Here is a 12,840-nt window from a genome sequence, read left to right on the forward strand (position 1 = left end):
GGAACTGGCGAAACTGGCCAAGGATAGGTGTGCCAAGCTTGTGACATCATATTCAAAAAGACTTGAGGCTGTAATTGCTGCCAAAGGTGCATTGACAAAGTATTGAGCAAAGGCTATGAATACTTATGTACATGTGATTTCTCAGTTTTTTTATTTTTAATAAATTTGCAAAAACCTCAAGTAAACTTTTTTCATGTTGTCATTATGGGGTGTTGTGTGCAGAATTCTGAGGAAAAAAATTAATTTAATCCATTTTGGAATAAGGCTGTAACATAACAAAAGGTGGAAAAAGTGATGCGCTGTGAATACTTTCTGGATGCACTGTATATTGATATACACAGTGGGGGAAATAAATATTTGATCTCCTGCTGAATTTGTAAGTTTGCTCACTTACAAAGAAATGAACAGTCTCTAATTTGTATGGTAGTTTCATTTTAGAGAGAGAGAGAATATCAAGCAAAAATCCAGAAAAAACACATTACATAAAAGTTATAAATTGTTTCGCATGTCACTGAGTGGAATAAGTATTTGATCCCCTACAACCCAACCAGAATTCTGGCTCCCACAGATTGGCTGTGTGCGATTACAATCAATCAATCAGTCAATTACAGATACTCCTGATCTCAACTTGTTGCGTGTATAAAGCACACCTGTCCACAGAATCAATTTCTTCCATTCCAACCTCTCCACCACTATGGACAAGACCAAAGAGCTGTCAAAGGATGTTAGGGACAAGACTGTAGACCTGCACAAGGCTGGAATGGGCTACAGCAGTGGTCCCCAACCTTTTTGACAGCAAGGACCACTTTATTAGATGCAAATTTTTCCATGGACCGGTCGGTGGGGTTGGGGTGATGGGGGGGCAGTTTTATACACAATTTACATAACATTTCTATTATTATTAAGCAGTTCGCATACGTTTGCAACCCGAGATTTTCTTCTTTTTTTGCATATAACAAAGACATATGCTTTGCATTTGCCATTCCAACAGACTGCACATTACAAACATTAATACTGTTATCGTTTTTTTCGTGTCTGCCGTTTCTATAGGAGGGTGACAATGAGTTAAATTCCAATGGATGTTTTTCAGATGTTGACAAGCAATAAGCAAAAGGTATCACTGAAAACCACAGAAAACAAAAACATCAAAAAAAAACAGTGCGAGGAAAGTTCAAAGAAATAATTTTTTTTTACAATGTTTCTGTTTGGGGATCGTTGTGTAGCCTAAATGTGTACAACTTGCTGCGGCCACAGATCTAACTGCTCTGTAGATGATTCATTCAAGCATTTCAAGGTCACCTCGTTGTAATGAAAGCATCTGCTGAATGTACTTCATAGTAACAAGATTTCTATAATCTCGTGTCATATGGGGAAACTGTCGGGACCGTAAAAATACTTTGTTGTAATACTCTCTCACCTCGGTCTCTCTCCTCTCTCTGGGCCGCTGCAAAGCCCCACCCACCAAGCATTCTGAAAAGTCTGAGTGAGTCTCCATTGCCGGCAGTTCTCTCGCGGCCCAGCTGTCAGACGGCTGCGGCCCGGTAGTGGGTCGCGGACCGGTGGTTGGGGACCCCTGGGCTACAGGACCCTCAGCAACCACCTGGGTGAGAAGATGACAACTATTGGTGCAAATATTCGAAAATGGAAGAAATATAAAGTGATCATCAATCACCCTTGGTCTGGAGCTCCATACAAGATCTTGCCTCACGGGGTGAGGATGATCATGAGAAAGGTGAGGGATCAGCCCACATCTACACGGGAGGAGCTTGTTAATGATCTGAAGGCAGTTGGGACCAAGGTCACCAAGAACACCACTGGTAACACACTATGCTGTAATGGATTGAAATCTTGCAGCACCAGCAAGGTCCCCTTGCTCAAGAAGGCACATGCACAGGTCTGTCTTAAGTTTGCCAGTGAATACTAGGGGGGCTCCGCCCCCTGCTCGCTTCGCTCGCCAACCCCTGGTCTTGGGTAACCCGAAAAAGATTTGAAAGAGATTATTGTCTGTCCTGGTAATTGTCACATATGTATCATGTTCACCGTTACGACATCTGTAGGTTAGTTGAGCTAATATTATACCTCCGGTGCCGTGTGTGTGTTTCATGTGGTAGTCGTTGTAGGCGCATGCGCCCTCCGTACTATCTCGGGTTTGACTATGCTGTGTTTTGTGGACGTTTGGGGACGCCGTACTCTCTCCGGTTTGATTGTGGGGCGGGACGCCGAAGCCTGTTGTGTTTGTTTTGTCTGTGAGTACTCATATTATTGTATTACTGTAATGTGATTCACATATGCTGTGGAGTCCGTATCTCTGGGGCTTCTGTACCATCTCAGGGGTCTGCCTGCGGTGTGTTAGACGCGCGTTGTAGGCGCCCGCACCTTCCGTACTATGTCGGGTTTGACTATGCTGTGTAGTGTGGATGGTCAGGTTTCCGTATTGTCTGTGCTCGCTGCTTTATTTCATATTTCCGTTAGTTGAGCTCTTTCGGTTTTGACGGTGAGCTATGGTTCAGAAACGCATTATAGGCGCCTGCGCTTTCCATACTATCTCGGGTTTGATTATGTTGTGTGTTGTGGACCTTTGTGGACTCCGTAGCATTTACCGTTTCACTCTGGGGCAGTGGGCTGAATCCTCTTTATTGTGTGGCTGTATCGTTACCTATGGGCGCGTTGCCTCATTTCTTATTTACGTTAGTTGAGCTCCTTCGTTTTTGAGCTGTGACTCCTTCGTTCTCGGTGGATCAGACTTCACTCGCTGTCGGCGCCTGTGCACTATGTCTCCTGCGTCCATGGGCATGCCATGTACCTGCGTCCATATCCGGTTTACAATTCTCGGTTAATAATATGAATCTGGGCCTGTACATGTGCCTTTTTCAGCAGGGGGACCTTATATATATATATATATATATATATATATATATATATATATATATATATATATATATATATATGTGTGTGTGTATCCTGCTCAAAAAAATAAAAGGAACAACTTTTTAATCAGAGTATAGCATCAAGTCAATGAAACTTCTGGGATATTGGTCTGGTCAGTTAAGTAGCAGAGGGGATTGTTAATCAGTTTCAGCTGCTTTGGTGTTAATGAAACAACAGGTAAACTAGAGGTTCAACAATGAGACGACCCCCAAAACAGGAATGGCTTAACAGGTGGAGGCCACTGACATTTTTCCCTCCTCATCTTTTCTGACTGTTTTTTTCACTAGTTTTGCATTTGGCTATGATCAGTGTCACTACTGGTAGCAAGAGGCGATACCTGGACCCTACAGAGGTTGCACAGGTAGTCCAACTTCTCCAGGATGGCACATCAATATGTGCCATTGCCAGAAGGTTTGCTGTGTCTCCCAGCACAGTCTCAAGGGCATGGAGGAGATTCCAGGAGAAAAGCAGTTAGTCTAGGAGAGCTGGACAGGGCCGTAGAAGGTCCTTAACCCATCAGCAGGACCGGTATCTGCTCCTTTGGGCAAGGAGGAACAGGATGAGCACTGCCAGAGCCTACAAAATGACCTCAAGCAGGCAGGCCACTGGTGTGAATGTCTCTGACCAAACATCACAAACAGACTTTACAAGAGTGGCCTGAGGGCTCAATGTCCTCTGCTGGGCCCTGTGCTCACTGCCCGGCACCGTGGAGCTCAATTGGCATTTGCCATAGAATACCAGAATTGGCAGGTCCCTCACTGGCACCCTGTGCTTTTCACAGATATGACAGCAGGTTCGCCCTGAGCACATGTGACAGACTTGAAAGGTGTCTGGAGAAGCCGTGGAGAACGTTATGCTGTCTATAACATCATTCAGAATGACCGGTTTGTGGGTGGGTCAGTGATGGTCTGGGGAGGCATATCCTTGGAGGGACTCACAGACCTCTACAAGCTAGACAACGGCACCTTGACTGTCATTAGGTATCGGGATGAAATCCCTGGACCCATTGTCAGAGCCTATGCTGGTGCAGTAGGTCCTGGGTTCCTCCTGGTGCATGACAATGCCCGGCCTCATGTGGCGAGAGTATGCAGGCAGTTCCTGGAGGATGAAGGAACTGATACCATTGACTGGACCCCATGCCCACTCGTCGGACCTCAATCCAATAGAACACCTCTGGGGCATTATGTTTCAGTCCATCCGATGCCACCAGGTTGCACCTCAGGCTGTCACATATATAAACGTACATATCTCTATATATAAAATCGAACATCTGTCTGTCTGTATTTCTGTCCGCTTTTCACAAGAAGACTACTTAACAGATTTAGATCTTTTTTTTCTATTATTTGCTTGAACATTCCAGTTGATTTTGCGACTTCTCTCATTGCGCTAAGAATCATAGTTCGCTTGCAGGAGCGATATATTCCCACTAATCTGAGACAGAGGCTGAGGGGCCAAGGAGAAGGGGAAGCATGATGTCAGGAGTGGGGAGCGGGGCGGGGCCCTCTTCACTGCCCTGTTTCACTACTACACGGGTGGAGCAGCAGGGGACGGCTAGTATATATATATATATATATATATATATATATATATATATATATATATATATATATCTCAGTAGGAGCACTTCACTGCCTCATAAATTTATGTGTATTTATTTGGCTGACGCCTTTATCCAAGACAATTTACAACATCAGAGATGCAATTGGTTACATTTCTTTTGTTTTTTCCAATTGGAGTACAGTCAGGTGAGGGGATTTGCTCATGATCACGCAGTGCCAGTAGGAGGATTTGAGCCCACAACTTAAAAGTTTAAAGTCCAAAGCCTTAACAACTATGCATACCCTAAATACAAGACTTGCAACTGTATGATTTCCACAGCCAACTTTTTCCACATACAAATGAATAATGAGCATTAGTCTTGAGAAAAGATTTAAGAATTTGAACATTTTCATCTTACAAAACAGAGATGGAGGGTTAAGGTCTAAGTCTATGAATTAAGTGTGTAATGAGAGTGAATAACAAATACAGTATTACTTTGAAATTCATTTTTCAGCAAACATTGGTGACAGATTAAATTGGTTAAAGGGTAACTTCATGAAAATTGTGGAAAACATTTTTATTCTTTCAAAAAACTACATGCACAGAACAAGATGCTACTTTAAGTAGTATACTTGAATAAATGTAAGTATGTAATGGCATGTGTGTCAGGGAAATAGATGGCTAGATCTCCTCTTCTCTGTGGTCAACCTAACAACTGTTTATTTGACCTTCAACTACTGAACATTACACTTAATATCTAGAATAGATAACTTCAACCCAGACCCTGGAAAAGTATCTGTAATGCCTTGTAGCACAAATTTAACTACTGGTTTCTGTCTATTTTGGTACAGCCCAAATATGATGGCAGTATAGTAACCCCATTGAAAAACTTGTGGGTATAATAAATTAATTAAAACAATATTACAAGTGCTGCGGTGGGTTGGCACCCTGCCCAGGATTGGTTCCTGCCTTGTGCCCTGTGTTGGCTGGGATTGGCTCCAGCAGACCCCCGTGACCCTGTGTTCGGATTCAGCGGGTTGGAAAATGGATGGATGGATGGATATTACAAGTGGAAAAGAGTTTAGCATAGTATTGTACTATACTGTACTTGTATTGACAAGGAGAAATGAGATGGAGTAGAGAAGTCAGTTGGAGAACTTTGTTTCTTGGTGCAAAAATCAAGGAACTGGCTATTGTTTGACACAAGAAACAGCCTCTATTCAGGTCACTGGTCACTATTCAGGGGGTGAGTAGAGTTGACACACTGCTGCAGGTACTTGGTGGGCAACATCAATGACTTACTGGGCTGACTTTGTAACACAAACGAACAATATAATATGGGCTGAGCAGAGAATTTTTTTTTAGAAAAACGCATTCCTTTAATGTAGGTGGTGGTATCTTTTTCATATAACTCTGTTATAACCTGAGCAATTCTTTATGCTGTGGTGTGTGTGTGTGTATACACTCCAGCTATATTACAAACAGGTTTGAAGGAAAACTAACTGAATTCTGTCAAAGCCATCCTCTTTTTTCCTAAACTTTACCAGTTGCCATCAGGCTTTAGATTTAGGATCCCGAGGTAAAAAGAAACAGTTTTAAAAAGTTTCTTCCAGTAGCTAAAAACATTTTGAATGTTATTACTCAGTTGCTAAATTATGCAATTACTTGAGTACCGTTAAGGGTAAATATCCTTCTTTGTATTAATGCTGAGTACGTGTACTTATGATAATACTATTTGTCGGTTGTTGTGTCTCGAACTGTTTTCTTGTATCTGTAAAACAATGCCTAATGTTTTGTACTTGACTGCTACAAACAAAATTCCCTCTGGGATAATAAAAGTATACTTAAACAAAAATCTTAAATACTTTTGATATATCTGGTTTTCGAAGCCATTCATTTCAAATGTCATAACAGGTTACTCATAAAAGCCGTTTTTACACATCATACCTCGTTGAATTGTCATCCCCGTCACGTATATCCGTACTAGAGCTACAGTCGTATACAAAAAAAGGAATATCCCACAATTCCGTGGTAAACAACCAAGAACCGGAACGTAATGTTGATTGGTTACGCCCAATAGTCCCACTTCAGGAAACATATGGCTACATATCTTGATCGAAGCACTAAAGATTGCGTTGTTGTTATGCATCATTCGATCATTATTAGTACACGGAAGAAAATCATACCCTTTTCCTGTACTGGCATATCGCAATGAAGTAAAAAGCGTACTCAATTTATTTTTGCGAAGTTAAACCGAGTGCTACATCACCACAGTGCAGTACTGTCCTCATCAGTATGACTAACAATTATACATGATTTGATCTAAACATGCTGTCAAAATCCCTTGAGCAGCGAGGGACTGTTTAACAAGCGGCGAAATATCACTCTCGCGTAATTTCAAACTCACCAATCATATCGTCCAATCCGCGGACACCTTTAAGCCAATCACACGATAGCTTACTTCGCGGTGAACAATTTCAAACAGTAACCTAAGTAGGAGGAGCGTTCTTGGCGTAACGATTTTGAAAAGTCCAAGAAGACGTTTTGAATAATTATTTTTTGTTGATGTTTTTTCTCCTTTCTTTTTGGGTAATATTTACGCTGCAAGTTTGAAGGTGAGTGTCTATGTTGTAAAGTGGAATTTCGGGAGTTAAAACCTTTTTATCCAGAGTGTGTTGCGTGTGTACTGAATGCATTACGTTTCCGCTAGCATAAATAATAAAGTAGTAGCTAGTATTGTAATATACTATCTGAAATTGGGTCCTCAAGGAGAAGTATTTTTTGTCACAATGAGTTGACTAATTGGGTGTGTTTGTCCATTAATTCTTTTAAAAGTGGCCTTTGAGTTCATTTGACGTAAAGGTTAAAAGCTAGAATCATCCTGTAAAAGTTTTTCCGGATAGCCCTCACCCAAACAGGCCGTGTGAAAATAGGCAAAACGCATGTAAATTTGGTAATAAAAAAATAGGAAAAACACAAGAAAAGGTAAAAAGTTTTATAAATGGTACATAGTAGCTGCTGATTAAGATCTATACACCTTGTATCTGTGCAAGGTGTATTTGATCCTTCCGTCTTAGCTTTGCTGTCCCGCTTCTTAGACACAGAACGTGTCAAACTTGAATTTCTTTCATTTCTGAGATCGTTTGCGGGCTGGGGCTGTATTTGGGAAATTTTATTTCTTAAGATATCCTCGTCAGAATGAAAATCTTACACTTATTATTTAGATGGTTACAATCTACTGGCGTGAGCCGTTTTAAAATCGCAAATGCCGACTTTAAACTTATTTTTATTTTAATTTTACCAGGCTTCACATATTTCTATAAAACTACACTTAATAAGCATATGAAGGGCTGTTTTAAAATGGTTTGCTTACTTTTATAATTTTATTTGTAAGCAGTTTTAATGTGTATTGTTTGCCTCCCCACATTTTATACACATAAGCAAAGTGTGGAAATGCATTAGGAGCTATAACTTTTTAGATTTAAGAGCTGCTTCAGCATCTGTCAGCTTGTGTTGTCGACCCATGTTAACATTTCCTTTTAGTTTAAATATGAATTTATTGGTGCAAGAAGTGTGTAAGATTAAATATTACAGTTTCTCAATTTGCATATTAATGCAGGAATTGCTTTAACGTTAGCATTAACCCAGGTAAGTGGTGGCACTCGGAGACTTCATGCCTATGTATGTTTTATCGTAGTTCAAATAAATACAGAAAGAGAGGTCAGGTAGATTTTAACGGTATTTTGTTACAGGGATCTAATAATGATTCATATTTAAACGCTATTTAACTTCATAAAAACCGTTGTTAAATATTCTTATAATAGCGGTGCTGCTTAGTGTGTTAACGAGGCCATATCTAGTTTGATGATGAATTGACAGTCGAACGTTTTAAATGATTTTTTTTTTTAGACGGCGCCGTAGTGTTTGTTTGAACCCCGCCCTCGTTTTCTCCGCCCCTGGAGGCGTTTCTGAGCAGAGAAATGACCGTATCTCGGCACTAACAGATTCTGCCTTGCCAGATCACACTAAACGTGAGTAAAATAGAAGTTCCGATAATCGTGTATTTTTATTTGAATTGATATGAATGCTGAAAGCCAATGACGTGTTCTCTCCGGTTTTTTTTTTTCGAGAGGCTATTAATACGTTTTCAAGGCCTTGGTATGGTGCTTTTGTGACAGACAATAGTAGCTATGTTGCTACTCCCTAGAAAGGTTTATTCACCGCTGTTTGCGCCTTTCTTGTTTGGTCACAAGGCTCCGGTTGCTAGTCGCATTGTTTAGAAATGTCAAAGAATTGAACAAGTTCGCTGATCTGAGCCGTGTGCGTCAATTGGGCACCACAAACTGCCGGCAGGGCCTGGCATTTGAGGTAGGATATCAGGGAGTCGGATATGTCCATCCGCGAAACGAATGCATGCAGCCACGCATCAACAAATCTTGTGGCGCTTTGTCGTCCGGCTATAACAAATACGACTACCACCTTCAGTGGCCGTTTTAGAGTTGCACAGATCTCTCGGATCTGCTTAAGATATTTTGCACCTCTCTAAAATCGCCGTAATGTTAGGAAACGCAGTTCCCTCGTAAACAGTCAATATTTTGACAAAGTTGCGTCCAACGAATTCGTGATAAAGATGATTTTGTGGACATTGAAGTTAATTACAATTTTGTTTGATTTGTATACCTAACCTGATTTAAAGTGAGGATGCCGAAATCAGTTATTTCTTAGTGCTTCGTTGCATCTCACGTTGTATTGTTATGTAGTGATTGAAATCTATTAGGTGGCCCAGAACAGTCCTTGACTTCTGGCGAAACTTTTTTGTAAAATGGCAACATATATATTTTTTAAATTTTAATCTGTAGTCTAAAACTATGATAAAGTTTACCTTTCATTTTCACAGTGACGCACTAGGTAGAGCTACCCCCGACCGACAATGTTTCTTTTACTGCTCTGTGTGGAGGCTGTATGTTCTTCTGTTTTCTGGTGGCCATTTCTACTAGTTGTCCAAAAATCTGTTTGTAGTGTCAATGCCACAGAATTGTGTTAAAGTTTGATTATGCTGCTAAAGCACTGATGTACATCAAGGATGGTTTTAAAAGAAGTTTCTGTTGTGCTAGTTTCTGACATCCCTAAGTTTAATATCCAAAATATTGCACTTTAAAAATGGAAGACTTCATTAAAGAGTATTTTAAATTATTTATTTTCTGCATATGCAGGGTACTTAAAAATGAGCATCATTCAAATGGCCTGTTTCCCCCAGTGTGTTGACTGATGCAACACGGTGGCCAGTATTCTATCCTGGGAAATAATTTGAAAAGGTTTTTGAAAAATATACTTGTCACTAATGAGGAATGCCAAGTCTGGATGTTTTGGGGAATCGCAGCATTTTATTCCCAATACACATGGTTTTAAGAGCATCCTTTTCCCCAGCTGTTGGCCAGACATAATTAAGAGGTGGGTGGAGGATGATCAATGTCCAGTTTCCAGACAGACAATTAAGCCAGCAGAACAGTAACGTGATAGATTTTTGTATTAGCCATTAAAAGTGTTCTGTTCAAAGATGCCCATTTACAAATGTTTTCTCAGTGGAAAAATATACTGTGGTATTAAAAAGGCTTGTGATGATTAGTTTAAAAATGATTCTAAAAGAATGATTGGCTTGATTAGGTCTGAAATTCTGAGTGGAGCAGCATGGAATTAAAACATAAAGCCATCTTTCTTCTGATTATGGTGTTGGAAAGTGTACACACAATCTTTAGATTTTTAGGAAATTTTTCCTTTATCTTTCACTTTACTGGAATTTGTTCATTTTGTACCGGTACTTTTGATTGAACTGTATCACTCACCCCTTTAATGAAAAAGTAAAATGAATTAAGAAAGGGTGAAAATTAGGCATCCAGGTGAAAAGAAAAATAAATGCCAACTGTTCCCTGTAGACACTCTTTGCAGGCTTTGATGATGTAGTATCTGTTTTGATGTAGTCCAGTAGTTGAATGTGATCTAGGTCAATATCTTCCCTCACTCCAAGTCAAGAGTCTTACTTTGTTTTACATCCATTTTACTAACAACTAACTAGATTCTAGTTTTCCCTTATTATTGATTGCATTAATAGTATGTAGAGTTTGTGAAAAAGAGCTAAACTTAAAAAAAGTTTGTACATGTATGCCTTTGTACAGGAATGCATCTCATCTCTTCCTAATGCACCATGAAATCAGTTCTGTGCAGACCTCTACACTCAAATAAAATACCTTTTTGAGTTTGTATATCAGAATTCTTAAATGTTTATTATTACTTTCTAGACATGTCCTTGTTTCTCAAATGAAAAATGTTGCTTTCTTTTTGGTTTCTCTGTCCATCCTCATTTTCCTGTTTATTGCTGATTGTTAGTTGGGTTATAATTTTTGGTAGCAACTGCTGAAAACATTAAAATATTCTTATTGACTTTAAGAAGTCCAGATTCACCCCCTTTTTTATCTAAAGAGTATTAAATAGCTGAGATTCTGTTGCGCTTAATGCAATCGGGTATGTGCATGAAGAATATCTTCCACTCTGTACAAAACGGCAAAGATGATGCTAAAAGCACTATTTTGTCACCATAAACTTTAAACCAACTTCCGCTGGACAGAATTGTATGCAATTCTTTGGTCAAAGGTGTTGTCAGAAACTTTAACTTGTTTCCATTGTTTTTTGTTTTTTTTTCGTCATATGTATTTCTGTACATATCAGTGTTGGATCATTACTAAAAGTTTAGCTTTGGTATCAATGCCAAGTTTTAAACTTCTATACCAGTACCCATATGGTACTGATTCAAAGAACAGATTAACTCTCAACCACCCCCCACTCAAATCCACAAAATCACACAACACCTTCATTGAGCCATGGGTGGGTGATTTTTAGAGAATAGACAGCCATTGTGTTAAGCTACCTGTAAATTGAATACACAAATAGCTGAGGGTTAGTTTTTGCGCTACTAATGATCAAACATGATATGTGAAAATGTTGGAACTATACCATTTTAGAAATTGGGTTTTCCAGTACTTTTTCAATACTAGTATACTGTGCAACCTTAGTACATTAGTACATATATACAGTAGTCTTTTGTTCATGTTTTTTTTTTTTTTTTTTAAGGAGACATGCACATAAGAATTTCATTGCACTATTTATACATGACAGACTTGATTATACAATGAAATGAAGCTGTTTTGGCCTATAATAAACATTTAATTCATGTCTTACTAGAATTATTGTAATATGTACATCTTTAGATGACAGCTTTCTTGCTAGTTCCTCCTGTTATGGGTGCAAATTGAAAAGGCACAACTGATCAGGGCTGAATAGCTGAAACTTTCTGACATTTTCAGTTTCTCAGTATAGTGTTAACATTCTACATATTCTGTATGCTTTTTTTCTTGGGAAGAAAAAATGTGTCTTTAATTATGTGGACTACATGCTTTGAACATTTGAACAGTCATTCTTTGTGGTTTTCTTAAAAAAAAAAAAATGTGGATAACACTCGAATGAATGGACTGGTGGTTCTGGAATTTTGTGGGTAGCTTGCAATTCCCAGTTTTTCATTTGTATACATGTGTTGTGGTCACAGGGTGTCGCATTGCCAGCCAGAACTGTCTTTGAATAGTGTTTTCATCACTTACCTTAGGATTGCTTTTAATGGTTCAAAGAATGCAAGCAAAAAAAAGTATGCTGCCAGCTCACATAGCAAACCATCCTATATGAAAGAAACGGATAGTGGAGCTTTAACCTGGGGAAGTTTCTTAAAACACCTACAGGCTGAACAAATGGTTTTTAAAAGCATCCACATAACTAATTTATTCAAATGAACTTTATACCATATGATTATTTTCAGACTTCCTAGTTTTTCTTACATTGGCTGGCAAAAGAGTGATAACTCTGAAACAAACCTGTAGTTGGTCACTGACTGCTATTCACTTAAGGTTATAGCTCCAGCGATTTAGGGAGTGGTGAGATTTTCGCAACTGTAGTCCTTGGATTCTGGCATGCTTTCCCTCTTAAACTCAGTGTAAGTTGTTTCAAAACCTCATTCTGACTCTACATTTAGACAATGACATGATACACCCTTGCCCCAAAAGCAAATACATTCCTGCAGTTCTCGGTTTCAATAATTCAACTTGTTGTTCCAAGCAGATTGTGTTCCGGCCTCCTTCTTATGGCAAGTTAGAAGATATGATTAAATTAAAATTGTTTCATTATCTTGTGGGCCTACCTTTTGTGAATATAAATTTTAAATTAGTGTTTCCTTTTTGTGAAATTTGTATATTAATTTCTATTGTTTAATCTATATATTTTACGTTAAGAAGGCACCTACACCCCCATCAGCAACCAATGCCACCAATTATT

General features: G+C 39.2%; 1 protein-coding gene across 1 annotated transcript in view; it reads left to right on the forward strand.

Moving 5' to 3' along the window:
* The first annotated feature begins 6,946 nt into the window (after positions 1-6,946).
* ckap5 (cytoskeleton associated protein 5) overlaps positions 6,947-12,840 on the forward strand; it is a 112,837-nt gene continuing 106,943 nt past the window's right edge. Inside the window, 2 exon segments of the mRNA XM_028793839.2 lie at positions 6,947-7,082; positions 8,377-8,498. The gene's annotated coding sequence lies outside the window, so the exon portion shown is untranslated.

The sequence above is a fragment of the Erpetoichthys calabaricus genome, chromosome 2 (genome assembly GCF_900747795.2).
Source record: "Erpetoichthys calabaricus chromosome 2, fErpCal1.3, whole genome shotgun sequence".
NCBI lineage: Eukaryota > Metazoa > Chordata > Cladistia > Polypteriformes > Polypteridae > Erpetoichthys > Erpetoichthys calabaricus.